Consider the following 20,899-nt stretch of genomic DNA (forward strand, 5'->3'; position numbering starts at 1 on the left):
GATTTCATCTTTGTAATCTATAGTGGATTAGAAACAGACAGACCTGAAAACTGATGACATGACCAAAAATGATGGAAGCTGTCTCACTTTCCCAGTTCTGATGAAATTCTGCTTCTCTTTCCATAGAAACTGCATGACCTGCTGATTGTTTTCAGCATTTTCTACTTTTGCTTTGGAGTTTTCATGATTTTCATTTATTCCTGAAAACTGATGAACCAGTTCGGCCATTATAACAATGATGGGATGAAATAGATAAGCGTGAGAAATACAATGGTATTTCACCCAGTGTTGCAAGAGTGAAATGCCATTGGATTTTTCAGGTTTATTTATTTCGATAATATTGGAGTGCATCCAAAACAGCATTAAGAGAACTGGGCTAGCCACTAGGTGGGGTGATAAGAAGAATGCAGTGCTGGCCAACTGTTGGAAAGGCAGGGCAAGCAGGTCCAGCTGAAAAAACATAACTAATCAGGGCCTTTGGACATGGAACTCCAGGCTGTGAAACCAGCCTGGGAAACTTTTGTGAGCCCTGTGTTCTCAGTAAGGTCTGCATGTTGGTATGTTGTGGGTACAGGAGGCCGGACAAGTGGGACTCTACCTACTGAAGCTATGTTGCTCTCTCGAACTTCTCCATCATGTCAGTCTGAAAGAGGCTGAGGAAGCAAGCACTATAAGCTTCCCCAAGCCCAATTGACTTTGAGAGATAAATCAGACTGGTCTTATGTTCAGCTCTGTGCTGGAAGCTTCACTTTGAGATAGAATTCACTTATAGAGCCGAATACAGGGTTGGCCCACTACCTGCTAGAACATACTAGAACGCATATGTTCTTATTCAATAATATTGAGGAATTTTAAAATTAAAATATAATTGTTTCAGGTGCCCTGGCCATACCCTTAGATCCTGCATAGATCAGCTGGCGAGGTATTTGCAGACATTTTTAACCTCTCACTGCTTCAATATGATGTCCCCACCTGCTTTAAGAAGACCACTATCATCCCAGTACCCAAGAAAAACAAGGTAATATGCCTTAATGACTACCGCCTGATGGTTCTGATATCCACTATCGTGAAGTGCTTTGAGAAGCCGGTCATAGCATGCGTTAATTCCAGCCTCCCAGACAACCTCAGTTTGCCTACCAGCAAAACAGGGCTATGGCAGACACCATCTCCCTGGCCCTACGCTCATCTCTGGAGCATCTCGACAGTAAAGACACCTACGTTAGACTTAGTTATTGACTACAGCTCCACCTTCAATACCATAATTCCAAGCAACCTCGTCTCCTAGGCCTGGGACTCAACACCTCCTTTTGCAAATGGATCCTTGACTTCCTGACCAACAGACTGCAATTAGTAAGGATAGGCAGCAACACCTCCGCCATGATTATCCTCAACACTGGTGCCCCACAAGGCTGCATCCTCCACTCCCTATGCACCCATGACTGCGTGGTCAGATTCTGCTCTAACTCCATCTACAAGTTTGCAGATGATACAACCATAGTGGGCTGTATCTCAAATAATGATGAGTTGGAGTACAGGAAGGAGATAGAGAGTCTAGTGACATGGTGTCATGACAACCTTTCCCTCAATGTCAGTAAGACAAAACTCTTCCTTATTGATGCACCAATGCATCCAAAGAAAATGGAAATCACCACCAAACAAAAGAGCTGGTCATTGACTTCAGGAAGGGGGCCAGTGCAGATGCTCCTGCTTACCTCAATGGTTCTGAGGTTGAGAGGGTTGAGAGCTTCAAGTTCCTAGGATTGAACATCACCAATAGCCTGTCCTGGTCCAACAATGTAGACACCATGGCTAAGAAAGCTCACCAGCGCCTCTACTTCCTCAGGAGGCTAAAGAAATTTGGCCTGTCCCCTTTGACCATCACTAATTTTTATCAATACAGCATGGAAAACATCCTATCCAGATGCATCATGGCTTTGTATAGCAACTGCTCTGCCCGTGACTGCAAGAAACTGCAAGACACAGCTCAGCACATCATGGAAACCCCCCATGGACTCTCTATACTTTTTACTGCTTCAGTAAAGCAGCCAGCATAATCAAAGACCCCACCCACCCTCGATGTTCTGTCTTCCCCCTTCTCCCATCAGGCAGAAGATACAAAAGCCTGAAAGCATGTACCACTAGGCTCAAAGACTGCCTCTATCCTGCTGTTATAAAACTATTGAATTGTTTCCTGGTATGATAAGATGGACTTTTGACCTCACAATCTACCTCATTATGATGTTGCACCTTATTGTCTACCTGCACTGCACTTTCTCTGTAACTGTAGTATTTTATTCTACACTCTGTTATTTTGCCTTGTACTACCTCAACACACTTAATAAATTAATTTGTATGAACATGGTAAGCTTCTTCAGAAGGTCAGAGGGCATAGGATTCAGGGAGGCTTGGCCTTGTGGATTCAGAATTGGTTGCCTGTAGAAAGCAGAGGGATGTGGTGGAGGGCTGTGACTAGCGGTGTCCCACAAGGATTGGTTCTGGGACCTCTACTTTTCATAATTTTTATTAATGACTTGGATGAGGGGGTAGAAGGGTGGGTTGGCAAGTTTGCAGATGACATGAAGGTTGGTGGTGTTGTGGATAGTGTGGAAGACTGTCGAAGATTGCAGGGGGACATTGATAGGATGCAGAGCTGGGCTGAGAGGTGGCAGATGGAGTTCAATCCAGAGAAGTGTGAGGTGGTACACTTTGGTAGGACAAACTCCAAGGCGGAGTACAAGGTTAATGGTAGGATTTTGGGCAGTGTGGAGGAGCAGAGGGATCTGGGAGTTCATATCCACAGATCGCTGAAAGTTGCCTCACAGGTGGATAGGGTAGTTAAGAAAGCTTATGAGATGTTAGCATTCATAAGTCATAGGATCGAGTTTAAGAGCTGCGAGGTAATGGTGCAGCTCTACAAAACTGTGGTTAGACCACACTTAGAATACTGTGTCCAGTTCTGGTTGCCTCATTATAGGAAGGATGTGGAAGCGTTGGAAAGGGTGCAGAGGAGATTTACCAGGATGCTGCCTGGTTTGGAGAGTATGCATTATGAGGAGAGACTAAGGGAGCTAGGGCTTTACTCTTTGGAGAGAAGGCAGATGAGAGGAGACATGATAGAGGTGTACAAAATATTAAGAGGAATAGGTAGAGTAGACAGCCAGCGCCTCTTTCCCAGGGCACTAATGCTCAATACAAGAGGGCATAGCTTTAAAGTAATGGGTGGGAAGTTCAAGGGAGATATCAGAGGAAGATTTTTTACCCAGAGAGTGGTTGGGGCATGGAATGCACTGCCTGGGGCAGTGGTGGAGGCAGGTACATTGGTAAAATTCAAGAGATTACTAGATAAGCATATAGAGGAATTTAAAATAGAGGGATATGTGGGGAGAAGGGTTTAGATAGTTTTTAGGTGAGATTTAAAGGTTGGCACAACATTGTGGGCTGAAGGGCCTGTATTGTGCTGTACTTTCTATGATTCTATGAATACATAAGACAAGTTTTTCCACTGTACTTCGGTACATGTGACAATAATAAACCATTTACCAATTTATTATTTGAGCTGGAAGCAGCGAACAGGACACGAGGGGATATTACAAATTGCAGAAAACTGCACATTACTCATATGAGAGCACATGGTTTGAATAAAATAACCATTTTTTAAAAATCTCCTTACAATTTTGATAAGATCCAAAGTATTTATAAAAATACAAAAGTAATCAAACATGTCTTGGAAGGAGATTACAATAAATAAACAATTATGCATGGTTATCCAATTTTTTGCAGAGAATTCATACAAAAATAACATTGCAGGGATTTTAACCTATAACTTGAGTTAAACTAAGTAACATACAAAATTCTTAGAGAGCTCTATGGGGTAGATGCAGGGAGGATGTTGACTTTGAATAAAGAGTTTAGAATTAGAGATCACAGTTTCAAAATAAACAGTAGGCCATTTAGGACTGAAAAGAGAAATTTCTTCACTTTAAGGATAGTGAATATTTGGAATTCTCTTCCTTGCCAGGCACTGTGGGCTCAGCCATTGCTTGTGTTCAAAACACTGATCAATAGAGTTCTGCATTTTAAAATAATCAAGGCATATGGGAACAGGGCAAGAAAATGGTATTTGAGGTGGACAAATACCATGATCTTGACAAATAGTGAAGCAGGATCCAGGGGCTGAGTGTTATGTTCAAATGTTAATGTTAATGTTCAAAGCACATAATAAATAAGCCAAACTAGTCAACAGGGCATATAAAAACAGAAAATGCTGGAAATACTCAGCAGGTTGGGGAGCATCTATGGAGAGAGAAATAGAGCTAATATTTCAGGGGAATGAGTAGGGCAGCCACTTTATTCACTATTACCAAGATAGTTATGGACATGGAAGACATGTTCACATTGCAACTTTTATTTCCCTCCATGGATGCTGCCCTACCTGCTGATTTCCTCCAGCACTTTTTGTGTATTGCTTCACATTGTAATTTTTAAGCTGTCCTTCAGCCTGCAATCCCACAGTGCGTCAATGGCAATCTTTTTGATCTACTCTTGTTAATGAATATTTTTACATGGTAAACATATACTTCATTGCCACCTGTTACTGGCCTTTTGTATTTATTCACTGCACTCAAATCTCTAACTCTTTAGCACTCAGAATCTTTGCTTCATGCTCCTTCTTGCACCTAGACTTGCAGTTGATCTTCCTGTCAGGTTCTGAGCCTTAACTTCAATGCCTTCTGCTATTTATTTCTCACTTTCCTGTGCTCAGCTGTGCCTCACACTTAACTCTCTGCTTTATTATCTTGGTTGTTTTGATCAATACTCACATTGTTGGTCTTCATTTTCTGCATTTCACCCAAACAAGCACACAACTTAGCCCACACCTTTCAAATGACTTCTGTACTCCATGTGCCAACAAGTGCTGGGTTGGTGCATATTAAAGAATGCTTCGATACATATTAAAACATGATAAGAATAAAATATTAGATTAACTCAGGTGCTCAGGCAATACATAATTTATTTGCAGGTGCCCAATGGTCATGGTTTTACATCTTTTTAAAGAGAACCCAGGGATAACATATGCAGTTATAACCGCTCAAATTTGTCTCCTTAATGCCTGATAGTTGATTGAGTGACACTGTTTTCTGTGAACCTTAATGGTTCCAATTTGGGAAAGACCAGTGATACACCAAGAAAACATAAATTTTATTGCTGCTACATCATTGCTATATCTGTGAATGCCCCAGAGAAGTCGAAGCTTTAACTGCCCATAACAAAGAAAAATACTTTTGGGCACTGGACCCACGAAGGTAGAAATGCCCCCACTCCTAACCATGAATCAGAGTCTAATGTATCATTTGAGGCCATTGTATCATGAGTGATGAAACATCCCAGAATCCCATCCTGGCTAATGGCCAAATGAAGAAAACTAAATCTAGATTACTTGCACCATCCCTGCACAGGTGGCCAGAGCAAGACTTACATTTGATATTACATGTTAAGTCTTTTATTCCTGGTGACTTATAGAAAAAAACTAATGACAGACCAGTGTTACATTTTTAATTCAACATCACACATTATTGACTTAAATTTCCAATTTCATAATACAAATCCATATTTACCCAGGGTCTAATGCTATTTATGTGCTTGCACACCTTACCATGCACGAAGGTCACAAACAGAGTTTCCTTTGAGAGCAACTCAGATACCTTCCAACAGTCTCATGGCCTCTCCAAGGCATCATGGGTTATAAACAAAAGCTTTTTGGACAATGCTTCTCAATCTTTCAACATTTAGCACTGCTGATTGTTAGCCCCATGCAAATAGGGTGCAAGTTACACTAATTAATCCTTCAAATGTTCGTTGAATGTAATAAATAAATAGCAGCTTGTGAAATCTAAGAGTCTGCCAGCCTTCCATGAACTTTGCCTGAGTCTTTTGGGGCACTAACGGCCTGCTTTAACAATTCTCGATAATGTTCATTGCAAATACGCAGCCACAAACACACTAAGTAGTAAGAAAACAGATCATCCATCTAGCTTGTACCACATGACGATGACATATTGGATGTCTGTCCAAGATATAGATTGTCTTCTCAATGCTTTGCCGTCCACTGGAGAGGTGAAAAACCATATGAAAATCCCAAGGCTATTGAATGAAAAGAAATCTGAGGCTATTTCAGGAAATCAAATTGACAGATTTTTATCAATTGATTTGGATTTACCTTGTGTTCAATGTTGTCTCTGCCCTAGGACTCACATCTCTGACAGCTTACTGGGTCAATAAATTGCTGGTGTACATTGCTACTAAAACAAGCATGTTTGGCGTCTGAAAAGGACTTATCAGGTTAACTTAAGAAATGTGCTCAAAGCCTTCTTCAAAAGATGCAACATCTTTCTGACTTCTGGGGACCTCTGACCCATGATCACTCAAAGTACAGAAGGAGCATTCAGGATATTATTGAGAAACTTGAGTCAATGCATAACGAGCATACAACCTCACAAACTACCCACCCACCCTCCTCTGTGCTTTGTATGAGGGTCAGTAGTTCTCACACTGATCTCATCAGCCTCACCAGAACTCACAAAACCACGGTGGAAGCAAATCATCCTCCATACTGAAGGGCTACCTTAGAGAGATAGAGAAAACTTTCTTCAACACAGATGGCTTCCCATCTACAAAGGCAAAAACATGTGGAAGCAGAATTAATGTTTCCTCAGCCCCCTACTCTGCTCCCTGTACACTCACGACTGTGTGGCCAGATTCTGCTCTAACTCCATCTACAAGTTTGCAGATGATACCACTGTAGTAGGCCGTTTCTCAAATAATGACGAGTTGGACTACAGGAAGGAGATAGAAAGCTTAGTAACATGGTGTCATGACAACAATCTTTCCCTCAGTGTCAGCAAAACAAAAGAGCCAGTCATTGACTTCAGGAAGGTGGGCAGTGCACATGCTCCTGTTTATATCAATGGTGCTGAGGTTGAGAGGGTGAGAGCTTTAAGTTCCTAGGAGTGAACATCACCAATAGCCTGTCCTGGTCCAACCATGTAGACACCATGGCCAAGAAAGCTCAACAGCACCTCTACTTCCTCAGGAGGCTAAAGAAGTTTGGCACATCCCCTTTGACCCTCACCAATTTTTATCACTGCACCATAGAAAGCATCCTATCCGGATGCATCATGGCTTGGTATGGCAAATGCTCTGCCCATGACCACAAGAAACTGCAGAGAGTTATGAACACAGCTCAGTGCATCACGGAAACCAACCTCCCCTCCATGGACTCTGTCAATACTTCTCACTGCCTCGGTACAGCAGCCAGAATAATCAAAGACCCCACCCACCCTGGACATTCTCTCTTCTCCCCTCTCCCATCAGGCAGAAGATACAAAAGCCTGAAAGCATGTACCAGCAGGCTCAAGAACAGCTTCTATCCCGTTGTTATAAGACTATTGGACAGTTCCCTAGTATGATAAGATGGACTCCTGACCTTACAATCTACCTCATTATGGCCTTGCAGCTTAATGTTTGCCTGCACTGCACTTTCTCTGTAACTGTGACACTTCATTCTGCATTCTGTTATCATTTTACCTTGTACTACCTCAATGCACTGTGTAATGAATTGATCTGTATGAATGGTATGCAAAACAAGTTTTTCACTGTACCTCGGTACACATGACAATACTAAACCAATTTACCAATTCATCAGAAGGTCCTGATGGCAGGCCATCAATTTGAAATGTTAAGTCTGTAAGCTTTCAATATTTATTGGAGCTTACATTTACTTGTGGTTAATGTATTATAAGCTTGTCAGTTTGGCTTTCTGATGCCAAATACCCGTTTTCCTCAGTTTGTAAACAATTAGATGTAAAAACCTATCTGACAACCTTGCTTTGAGACTGTGCATTTTTCTTGCATTTTTTTTTCCAGAGATTGTATGCACCTCTGAATCCATACTTCAATTAAAGTGATTACTCCAGCTAAAGGGCAGCAATAGTGCCATTGCTCTCATGATGGCACTGATTTTAGTAACTCTGAGCTTGTACAGTGTGTGAATGATAAATTCATAAAGTCAGAAGACAAGATATTGAGGTTTTACTGAATTTAATGCCTATAGAGATGTATGATTGAAGCAAAAGGGGCAGGAAAAAGAAGCATTTCAGCATTTTCCTACTTCTAAAAGGATAATGAGAGTAATCGAACGTATGGTTTCAATTTTTGACTTGTCATCAATTTATAAACGTGAAAGCATCATCGTGTTCTAGGATTACCAAGACCTTCTACAACTTATTAGATATTCATACCTTTGACTGGATTTGCTTGCAGTTGCGTCACTGAAGAAATTAGTTTAAAATCAGCAGAAAGCTATAACAAATTATATATACTAGGACAATAGCAGTTCTTTTTATCATGTCAGTCTCTGTAAAGTGACACAGTGAGAAGTTTGTCATTTTATTGTCATTACTTTATAGACACCAGCTATGGTATCTGGCAGTGTTAAAGCTGTTTCAGATTGTTTTAACCACATAGGTCAGGTTGCTGCTTTCTGTACTGACTATGGTAAACTTTACCTCTCATTCTACCTTTAACACTGTTTCAGAGGCTACAAATTAAAATCATGAAAAATAAAAAATGAGGTCCATCAATTTATTTTAATATTAATAGTGATAATCATTGCTACCATTGTCTGCATTGTTGCTATCATATATATTTTCAGATTTTCTTTAGTTATATTTTAATTTGCATTTGTTAAAAAAGACTATTTAAAGTGTTGAATAAGAGCAACAGGAATAAAAATTGCTAATGCTTTCTGCTTATTGTTTTTTTTCAACCAGTGATGGAGTGCATTCTGAATACCTATTAATTAATTGGGAAGGGAGCTGGAGATTACACAGTGGAAGACACAATGCTAGAATCTTGCAGTTACCACTAGCAGTTTTCTATGACGTTTTGAGTTGAATCATAATCCATTCTAATAGAGTCATGGAGTGTTTGAGCTGTACAGCACAGAAAGGGGAATTCAGCCCATCATATCCAAGCTGACCTTCTTGCCCACCTACACCAAATCCATTTGCCCGCATTAGGTCCATATCCTTCTATGCCTTGACTGGTTAAGTGCCTATCTAATTGTCTCTTAAACATTGTGATTGTATCTGATTCCACCACCTCCTCTGGCAGAGAATTCCAGATATCAACCACATTCTGTGAGAAAAAAAAACTTTCCTCTAAAGTGCCCTATAAAACTCATACCTCTCACCTTAAACCCATCTTGTCTTTGATATTCTACCACTGAGTGGGTTGCTTCTTTCCCTGCCACATACAGTTTTTAAAAATAATCTAGAATTGGAATCTGGGTTTAAGGATATTTTGTACATGAGCATGACACAACCAATGAGCAAGCACCCAATTGCCTGTTTTTTGGGCTGGGCGAGTCCTCAAACATAGCACTAGGTTAGTTAACTTGAACCAAGGGCACTGGCCGAAAAATCTGCAAATTTAAAATAGCACACTGCTTTGTAATTCACTGCTATGTCAGCTAATTGTCTTAGTGGTGAAACAACTGGTTTCAGCAACAAATTAGATATGTAGGACAAAGGTTGAACTCAGAGTTGTGCCAAGCCTCTGCACCACTGGGCTTAGTCCAGAACAGAGGTAAGTCATTGATTGTGAAAGCCAAAGAGATAGCACTGATTTTAGTAAAATGAAGCCAATTTATTTTGAGATTTATCAATTTTTAATTAAATAAGTTCAATTTCACGCCATCAGACATGTCAGTTTACATTGACACTGCATTGTAAGGGTGATGGCTTGTTCAATAGGCACTTATGCATGTTGTCAGAACATATGCTCCACAATGGTTGAAGATGCATTGTTCATGGATGCTCTTTTTTCTGCCATTTGTCTGATTTTCCATCATTATTCTTAATGAGATATGGAATAGCTACAGAGTTTTGCTGGATGGTTATATCTGTTGCACTTTCACACACTCACTTCTTCACTACTCTGAAAGCAGATTGAGCAAAGATTCAGGAAAATAAATATGCACCTAACTGAAACTGGTATGAGCAGAAGTCTATGTCACTGTTGTGATTCATTGGCAGGAACATACAACCATTATTGTCCTCCATCTGCTGCCCTCATAATCAGTCAATTCTTCCCAAGCCCAACCCGTGGGCTGCAAAAGGTGTCATGACAGTTTGGTATTCATCCTTGCGTCACAGACAATCTGTCTGAGGATGTCTGTAATTGGTCAGAATTCCCAAGGGCTAACACCAATGGATATTTGTTGCCCACATGCATAAATAAGGTCAATGTTACTAGGCTAATAGTATTGGAGAGTAGGCACATCATCAATACCTGTTTGTTTAATTATATCCATCCATTATAGAAAGGATGTGGAGGCTTTGGAGAGGGTGCAGAAGAGGTTTATCAGAATGCTGCCTGGATTAGAGGGCACGTGCTAGAAGGAGAGGTTGGACAAACTTGGACTGATTTCTCTGGAGTGGCAGATGCTGAGGCGAGACCTGATAGAAGTTTACAAGAATACGAGAGACATAAATGGAGTAGATAGCCGGTATCTTTTTTCCAGGGTCAAAAGATCTAATACTAGAGGGCATGCATTTAAGGTGAGAGGGGGTTAGTTTAAAGGAGGTGTGTGGGGCAAGTTTTTTCACACAGGGAGTGGTGGGAGCCTGGAATGTGCTCAGGCGTGTTGGTGGAGGTAGATATGATAGAGATATTTAAGAGGTTCTTAGATAGGCACATGAATGTGCAGAGAATAGAGAATATAGACAGAGTGCAGGCAGAAGGGACTAGTTTAGTTAGGTGTTTAGTTAGTAGTTTAGTTAGTTCAGCACAACTTCGTGGGCCAAAGGGCCTGTTCCTGTGCTGTGCTGTTCTATGTTCCATCTGCTTTGGCCATGTACTTCCACTGGAAACTGATAATGATTTTGCTGACTAAGGAGGAGCAATAGGATAAAGAGAGGAGTTGTTTTAATGGTGAAACAAATGGTCTCAGTAGCATATTGAAAATGATGAAAGAAGTTGAAGTTAGGGATGTGCCAAATTTCTGCTCCAACTGAGGCTGGTGAAGAACAGAGGCAGTTGCTCGTATGTGGCCATCAAAGAGCTCTGGTATTGCTGACATTAAGCTGGAGGAAAGTTTGTCTCACCCATGCTGCAATGCTGGAATGGTTGGAGATACAAAGACACATGAGAATTGTTGTCATATATTATTGCATGTTTCTGCATGACACATCCAAGGGATGAGATCTGGGGACATCAGGGAAAATAATGCCAATGTATGAGGTAAATCATTTGACTCTGTTTTACTAAAGAATTCCAGGTGACGAGAGACATCAGTAATGTTAACCTGTCTGTTTTAGGTGCTGAATTATGTGCTGTGTATATAGAGCATTTTAAATTAAATGGATTTTTGTTCCATCATTTGAATGGCTGAACCTATCACAAGAACAAAAATGAAACCATGGAAGTCATCATTTCTTATCTTTTCTTTCTTTTCACATCCTACTTCCTCTTCATCCCACAATCTCTTCTGATGTACAAGCTGCAGATTATGTAAAAATATAACTCTAACTTTTATAACATTTTCTCTTTCTCTATTATATTGCCAAGAAGTGCAAAATGGATCAGGCAGTGGGAGACAAGAACCCTTTGATTTAATATTTATGGCTCAGCTCAGTTACTGATGCTGTGCATAACTTGGAGTAGTTTAGAGATGGATTTTGCATTTGGTTTAACCCCAGGTATTGTTAACGTGCAGCCAAAGCAAAGGCAAAGCATTATTGTAGTTGCTAATATGAGTAGAAAAAGACTTTGATGCAGAATAAGATCATAAGGCACATAGAAATGCTTGGTGCTCTAGGAGACCTGTCAGAAATCCTGCATACAAGTTCAAGAGGAATGGAGGTGTACAGCACCAGCCTTGCACTGGGGTTGGTAAAAGTCTTGAAACCCACCCTTTTACAGCATGGCAATTCCATTAGACGATGGAGAAGGCGAGCGTGATCCAACAGCTGATTGCCAGTGTGTCAGCTTCCACTGCAAAACAAGGAAAAACCATTATCTGAATCGTGCAGTAGAAGCTCAGATATCTGCCATGCAAGCACAGATTTTTGTCATGGTTCCTGGTAATAGTATGCAAAAGAGCTTGCAAATTGTCACAGCAATCCAGAAAGCTCTGATCCGACAGGCTTCTATGATGAGTGAGGCCCTTCCTTAAGCGTAATGGAAGAGGCTTAATGGAGCATAAATATGAGCTCTTTGATGATTTGCCCAGTTTGTGTATGTTTACCAGATATTAGCTGTGTGTAAGTTAATGCCCTTCAAATAAAGCATCAAGCACAACACATAGATGTGGGCACATACCACACAGAGTGCTAAAAAGTATGTGCATTGGAGTTATTTTTTTGATACAGAACCTAAACCAGGGAATGTAAAAATTAATTAACTATAAAATCAAGAAATTGGACCAGGCACCTTCTACTATGATTCATTCTAAAACAGGCTTCACTTCCCTCTTGAATTTTGTATACATGATTACATCATTAACGTGTGTGCCTCCTTACTTAAGACAGAGATCACAATTAAGTAACCATGTAAATAACTCACAATAACATGAAGAGTTCATCATACTGAAAGTAGTGAACTATGTGTGAATTGAAGTGACCTGTCAATGGAAGATTCTAGCTGCATCCCACAGACCTTTTGACCTGTGAGCCCAGTACTCCCACTGATCATGAGGACTTGGGACCACCCATCATCATGGCTGTGGTATGATGTCTGCCTGGGAGACACATACAGCACAATGCCCTCCCACTCATGTTTTCCCCTCTTTCAAACACCTTCCCTAGCCTCAGGCTACCATGAACAGATGTCATGTCCTATATGCTGGTGTGTGAATGATGAGGCAGATACCTGTCTGGAAAGCAACAAAGTTTGAACGCTTTTCACAATTTTTAAGACCAAGGATGTCCCAGTTAAGGATTTAGTGTTTTCTTTTGCCTCATACCCATTCAGTGTACCAAAAGTTACAGGAAGAGAGGGAAAGGATTGCTGTACCTTTGGCAATGATCTTTCTGTCCTCACTGGCCACAGGAGTAGTGCCAGATGATGGGAGGGTGGCAAATGTTTAAGAAGGGGAGTAGGGATGACCCTGGGAATTACAGACCAGTGAGTCTTACTTCAGTGGTGGGCAAATTACTGGAGAAGATTCTTAGAGACAGGATTTATGGGCAATCAGAGAAGCATAGGCTGATTAGGGACATTCAGCATGGCTTTGTGAGGGACAGGTTGTGCCTCACGAGCCTGATTGAATTCTTTGAGGATGCGACAAAGCACATTGATGAAGGAATGGATGTGGTGTACATGGATTTTGGTAAGGCGTTTGATAAGGTCCCTCATGGAAGACTCATTCAGAAAATCAGGAGGCATGGGATCCAGGGAAACTTGGCTGTGTTGGTTCAGAAATGGCTTGCCAATAGAAGACAGAGGGTGGTGGTAGATGGAGCGTATTCTTCCTGGAGGTTGGTGACCATGGTGTTCTGTAGGGATCCATTCTGGGACCCCTGCTCTTTCTGATTTTTATAAATGACTTGAATGAGGATGTGAGTTAGTAAGTTTGCTGATGACATGAAGCTTGGTGGTGTTGTGGATAGTGTAGAAGGTTGCTGTAGATTACAACAGGATGTTGATAGAATGCAGAGCTGGGCTGAAAAGTGGCAGATGGAGTTCAACCCAAAAAAGTGTGAAGTGATACACTTTGGAAGATTGAATTTGAAGGCAGAATACAAGGCTAATGGCAGGACTCTTCGCAGTGTGGAGGAACAGAGCGATCTTGGGGTCCACATCCATAGATCCCTCAAGTTTGCCACGCAGGTTGATAGGATTGTTAAGAAGGCATATGGTGTGTTGGCCTTCATTAGTCAGGATATTGAGTTCAAGAGCTGCCAGGTAATGTTGCAGCTCTATAGAACCCTGGTTAGACCACACTTGGACTGTTGTGTTCAGTTCTAGTTGCCTCATTATAGGAAGGATGTGGAAGCTTTAGAGAGGGTGCAGAGGAGATTTACCAGGATGCTGCATGGATTGGAGAGCATGTCTTATAAGGATAGGTAGAGTGAGCTAGGGCTTTTCTCTTTAAAGCAAAGGAAGATGAGAGGTGACTTGATAGAGGTGTACAAGATGTTAAGAGGCATAGATCGCGTGGACATTCAGAGACTTTTCCCAGGACAAAAATGGCTAACACAAGGGTGCATAACTTTAAGATGATTGGAGGAAGGTATAGGGGAGATGTCAGAGGTAATTTTTTTACACAGAGAGTGGTGGGTGCTTCGAATGCACTGCTGGCAGAGGTGGTGGAGGCAGATTCATTAGGGACATTTAACAGACGCTTAGATAGGCACATGAGTGATAGAAAAATGGAGGGCTATGTGGGAGGGAAGGATTATATAGATCTTAGAGCAGGATAAACTATCAGCACAACATCGTGGGCCGAAGGGCCTGTACTGTGCTGTGATGTTCTATTTTCTATGTTCTAAAAAAAAATGCCTAACGTTCCAAATTCTAGCCAATGGACTCTGTAAATTCCTATGCTGATAGATTCACAATTATTTTCAACACAAGGTTCAGGCTACACTGTCTGCTGAAGTTGTTTCAGCAAGTTAAATTTCCTGCCAGTCAAAAATTGTAACATATGATCGGAAAATAAAAGTAATATCCATAGTTTCTTCTCAGAAACAAAGTTTAATTCAAGGAATCCTTTTTATTCTTAATTATATTAATTGGATAGTATGTTATTTTGCAACAGCTGTTTGCAGTTATGTTTTCTGCACCTACACAAAACTGCCTAATTTTGTGAGCTGACCTGTGCATGACCCTTGGATCATAGCTATTTCTGGGAGTCTTGAATTCCTTTTGCATACCATTACTTCTTAATGGTTTGATGCAAAACACATTTAATGAAGGGCATGTTCCTCATGTTCTAGGATTACCGAGACCTTCTACAACTGTTTATTTTCATTCTTTACATATTCTAGAAATATTTTTGTTAATATTCTTTGCAATAGCTCCATTTCTTTTTATCTCACATGCATATTCAAAAAAATTACAATCATAAAGATTGGCTGGTTCATTGACCCCTCTAATAGCATGTAAATCCACCAAACTGGGAGGACCATCTGTGAGTTGGATGTGATTTATAAACCAAGGTTCGATTGCTGAGTTGGATGGAGCTCAATGAGTTGGGAAGGATAGATGTGAAGGGGTGATGGAAATGCTGGTTTTGGAAGAGGATGGTGTGTAAAGGAAATGTGTTTGCTGAATTAGAACATGGAACATAGAACATTATATCACAGTACAGGCCCTTTGGCCCACGATGTTGTGCTGACATTTTATCCTATTCTAAGATCTATCTAACCCTTCTTTCCCACATAGCCCTCCATTTTTCTGTCATTCATGTGTCTATCTAAGAGTCTCTTAAATGTCCCTAATGTATCTGCCCCCACAACCTCTGCAGACAGTGCGTTCCACGCACCCACAACTCTCTGTGTAAAAAACTTACCTCTGACATCCCCCTTACACCTTCCTCCAATCACCTTAAAATTATGCCCCCACATGTTAACCATTTTTGCCCTGGGAAAAAGTCTCTGCCTCTTATTATCTTGTACACCTCTATCAAGTCACCTCTCATCCTCCTTCTCTCCAAAGAGAAAAGCCCCAGCTCACTCAGCCTATCCTCATAAGATATGCTCTCCAATCCAGGCAGCATCCTGGTAAATCTCCTGTGCACCCTCTCTAAAGCTTCCACGTCCTTCCTATAATGAGGCAACCAGGACTAAACAGTTAGGGGACTGCAATTGGCAGTTGGAGGTCGAGTCATGACACTGGGCCATTATGCGTCTGATGACTGGGACTCAAGTAATTGGGTCTTGCTGTTTATGAGTTTGGGGCCTAACTGAACCATGCCAACCAAGATTCCTATCTATGCTAGTCCCATTTGCCTGTGTTTGGCCCATTTCCCTCTCAACCTTTCCTATGCAGGTACCTGTCCAAGTACCTTATAAATGTTGTTAATGTATCTGCCTCAACCACTCACTCTGGCAGCTCATTCCATGTACTGACCATTCTCTGGGTGAAAAAGTTGCCCATCACATTCCTATTAAATCTCTCCTCTCTCACCTTAGACCTATACCCTCTAGTTCTTAATTCCTTAACCCTGGGGAAAAAACTATGCACATTCACCCTACCTGTGCCCCTCATAATTTTATACACCTCTATAAGATTACCCCGCATTCTCCTACACTACGGTGAAAGAAGTCCCAACCTGCTCAACCTCTCTCCATAACTCAGTCCTTTGCATCCTGGCAACATCCTTGTAAATCTCCTCTGTACTCTTTCCAGTTTAATTGCATCTTTCCTATAGCGGGCTGAGCAAAACTGAACATAATATTCCAAATACATCCTCACCAATGTCTTGTACAACTGCAACATAACAGCCCAACTTCTGTATTCAGTGTTCTGACTGATGAAGGCCACCATGCCAAAAGCCTCCTTCAGCACCCTATCTACCAGCAACACCACTTTCAGGGACAACCCACAAAAAGTGTTGGAGGAACTCAGCAGGTCAGGCAAGCCTGATGAAGGGTCTCGACCCAAAACGTCAACTGTTTATTTCCCTCCATAGATGCTGCCTGACCTACTGAGTTCCTCCAGCACTTTTTGTCTGTGTTGCTCCAGATTCCAGCATCTACGGAATCTCTTGTGTCACCACTTTCAGGGAACCGTGTACTTGTACTACTTGGTCCCTCTGCTCTACACCACTCCCCAGGGCCCTTTCGATCGGTGTGAATGTCCTACCCTCATTTATCTTTCCAAACTGCAGCAGCTTACACTTATTTGAATTAAACTCCATTTGCCATTCCTTGGCCCACTTACCCAGATGATTGAGATCCCTCTGTAAATCACAGTCAATGACACCACCTAGTTTACTGCCATCTGCAAACTTACATTCTCATCCAAATCATTGATATGGTTGTCAAATAGCAATGGGCCTAGCACTGAGCCCTGGAGTCTCCAGTCTGAGAAACAACCTTCCACTGTCACCCTCTGCTTCCTACCATCAAGACAATTCTGCATCCAATTAGCTAGCTATCCCTAAATTGGGAGAGTTGAGGAGGTTCAGACCACAACCATTCAAACAAAAGTTAAAATAATGATTTCTAGCATTATCTATTCATTGGTAGGTCATCTTTGCCAAATCTTAGACGACCATGTGGATGGATTCTGTGAGATATCATCATCTTTGATACCAGTGGGAGATTACCAAACCCTTCTGGAATTTGAACGACTTGGTTATAAAATTCATTTCAGTAATGTCTGCTGCTAGGATGATATATGTGCCAGTTTTCTTCATATTCTTTGCACAATACATACTTGCATGTTCATGGCACAAGATCCAATGCCTTCTACATGACAAGGTGAGGTAGTGCATATAATGCCATTTAGAACATAGAACAGTACAGCACAATACAGGCCCTCCGACCTTTAAACCTCGCCTAAGACTATCTAACCCCTTCCTCCCACATATCCCTCTATTTTAAATTCCTCCATATGCTTATCTAGTAATCTCTTGAATTTGACCAATGTACCTGCCTCCACCACCGCCCCAGGCAGCGCATTCCATGCCCCAACCACTCTCTGGGTAAAAAACCTTCCTCTGATATCTCCCTTGAACTTCCCACCCATTACTTTAAAGCCATGCCCTCTTGTACTGAGCATTGGTGGCCTGGGAAAGAGGCACTGGCTGTCCACTCTATCTATTCCTCTTAATATTTTGTACACCTCTATCATGTCTCCTCTCATCCTCCTTCTCTCCAATGAGTAAAGCCCTAGATCCCTTAGTTTCTCCTCATAATGCATACTCTCCAAACCAGGCAGCATCCTGGTAAATCTCCTCTGCACCCTTTCCAACACTTCCATGTCCTTTCTATAATGAGGTGACCAGAACTGGATACAGTACTCTAAGTGTGGTCTAACCAGAGTTTTATATAGGGGCATCATTACCTCACGGCTATTAAACTCGATCCCATGATTTATGAAAGCTAACATCCCATAAGCTTTCTTAACTACCCTATCCACCTGTGAGGCAACTTTCAGTGATCTGTGGATATGGACCCCCAGATCCCTTTGCTTCTCCACACCACACAGAATCCTGCCATTAACTTTGTACTCTGCCTTGGAGTTTGTCCTTCCAAAGTGTACCACCTCACACTTCTCTGGATTGAACTCCATCTGCCACTTCTCAGCCCAGCTCTACATCCAATCAATGTCCCTCTGCAATCTTCGACAATCTTCTACACTATCCACAACACCACCAACCTTTGTGTCATCTGCAAACTTGCCAACCCACCCTTCTACCCCCTCATCCAAGTCATTAATAAAAATCACAAAAAGTAGAGGTCCCAGAACCGACCCTTGTGGGACACCACTAGTCACAGCCCTCCAATCTGAATGCACTCCCTCCACCACAACCCTCCGCTTTCTACAGGCAAGCCAATTCTGAATCAACATTTAGCTGGAAGTCTGTAGAGAAGGAAATCATTAAGTCAGAGCTTGTGTAACACTTATTTGACACAAACACTGCAAAATCAGTCTTTAACAATGCAGCTAATGCCATATGTTCAACATGCATGAAGAACCCAAACTTTCAGCAAGAGGAGGAACATTGCCTTTGATGGTTGCTATACAACCAGCAAAGATAACTACCAAGCCACCCTCCACCCTCACTTTGGTAAGTCAGACCACCAGGCTGTGTGTTTTCTCCTTGCATACAAACAGAAGCTGAATCATGAGGATCCAGTACAGAAAGTCGGACAGTGCTGGTCTGAGGAAATAGATGAGCTTCTACATGATTGCTTTGAGTTGATAGACTGGTCCATGTTCAAAGGCTTAGCAGGCAGCCTAGATGAGTATGTCACCACCATCACGGACTTTATCAGTAAGTAAGTTGAGGACTGTGTACCAAAGAGGACAATCCGAGTGTTTCTAAACTGGAAACAACGGATGAACCGAGAGATCCATTCCCTAGTGAAGTCTAGGACTGCAGCATTCAAATCAGGTGACCCTGACCTTTACTAGAAATCAAGATATGACCTCTGTAAAGCTATCAGGGATGCCAAGAGACAATACCAGTTCAAAATCGAGTCCCAGACCAGCCATTAGTTGTGGCAGGGCTTAAATGCTATAATGGGCTACAACACGAAGTCAGGCAGCATCACCGACAACAGCACATCCCTTCCCAATTAAACTAATGCACTTTATTCACATTTTGAACAGAAGGGGATTGAAATATCACCAGCTTCCCCAACAGCCTCCAATGCACATGATCCCACAGTCATCATTGCAGACGTAAGATCAGTCATTCAGAGAGTGAACCCGTGGATAGCATCTGGCCCAGATGGTGTCTCTGGCCATGCCCTTCGATCCTATGCAGATCATCTGACGGGGGTATTTGCAGACATTTTAGCGTCTCCCTGCTTCAATCTGGGGTTCCCATCTGCTTTAAGAAGACCACTATCACCCCATCCCTAAGAAAAACAAGGTACCGTGCCTTAATGACTACTGCCTTGTGGATCTGACATCCACCATCATGAAGTGCTTCGAGAGGCTGGTCATGGCACGCCGTTGCACAGGTTGATTGGGTGGTAAAGAAGGCACATGGCATGCTTGCCGTTATTAGTGGAGGCACTGAGTTCAAGAGTCAGGAAGTTATGTTGCAGCTTTATAAAACTCTGGTTAGGCTGCATCTGGAGAATTGCATTATAGGAAGGATGTGGAAGCTTGGGAGAGGGTGCGGAAGGGGTTTGCCAGGATGCTGCCTGGATTAGGGGGCATGCGCTATAAGGAGAGGTTTGACAGGCTTGGGTTGTTTTCTCTGGAGCGGTGGAGGCTGAGGGGAGACCTGATAGAAGTTTATAAAATTATGAGAGACATAAATAAAGCAGACAGCTGGTATCTTTATCCCAGGGTCGAAATGTCTAAAACTAGAGGACATGCATTTAAGGTGAGAGGGGTAAGTTCAAATGAGATGTGTGGGGCAAGTTGTTTATACAGAGAGTGGTGGGTGCCTGGAATGCACTGCCAGAGGTAGTAGTGGAAGCAAATATGACAGAGACATTTAAGAAGCTCTTAGATGGGCATGTGGATGTGAAAAGAATGGAGGGATATGGACATTGTGTAGGCAGAGGAGATTAGTTAGTTTAATTCGTTCAGCACAACATTGTGGGCCAAAGGGCTTGTTACTGTGCTGTACTGCTCTATGTTCTATGACGGGGGGTAAGCAGTCATGATGGTGAGGGCTTTAGCTCTGGAGAGTTGGTGGGTTTTCGAAAGGGTGGGGGTTTAAAAATAAGAAAAGCAATAAGCTCATCAGAAATGCGATGTAAACCCCATTGACTTTTGGATTTAGTGAAAGCACATTGGGCAACAATCGAGAAATACCAATGGATAAGACAAATGGTAAATTAAATGCATTAACAACTCATTAAAATAACCTTTAATTGCAAATTTTGGATTTAATCCAGGGTGTATGGATTTCTGAGCTCTCTGAAATGCACTAGAGTGGCATTGAACCTGAGATGAGGATCTGTTAATGAAATTCACAATGAACACCATAATTTCATGGCTTCCGTCTTGTGTGAGAATGATAGTGTTCATTATAATGTCAATGATACTTAGCTAATTTTGGAGGCAACTTTGAGTGGATTGATGCTACCCATTTTTTTCTTCATCCACAGTTTTGGACCTGCTGACTGTAATTAGAAAGTCTTGGTACTTAAAGAGGGGCACTGCTTGTAAAGTTACTGTGGGCTCTTTCTCTCTGGTGGAA

The 20,899-nt window shown here is 41.8% G+C and overlaps 1 protein-coding gene across 1 annotated transcript in view; it reads left to right on the plus strand.

Annotated features, from left to right (window-relative positions):
* LOC127579985 (involucrin-like) overlaps positions 1-20,899 on the plus strand; it is a 513,761-nt gene that overhangs the window by 63,210 nt on the left and 429,652 nt on the right. The gene's annotated exons all lie outside the window — the stretch shown is intronic.

The sequence above is a fragment of the Pristis pectinata genome, chromosome 2 (assembly GCF_009764475.1).
Source record: "Pristis pectinata isolate sPriPec2 chromosome 2, sPriPec2.1.pri, whole genome shotgun sequence".
Lineage (NCBI taxonomy): Eukaryota > Metazoa > Chordata > Chondrichthyes > Rhinopristiformes > Pristidae > Pristis > Pristis pectinata.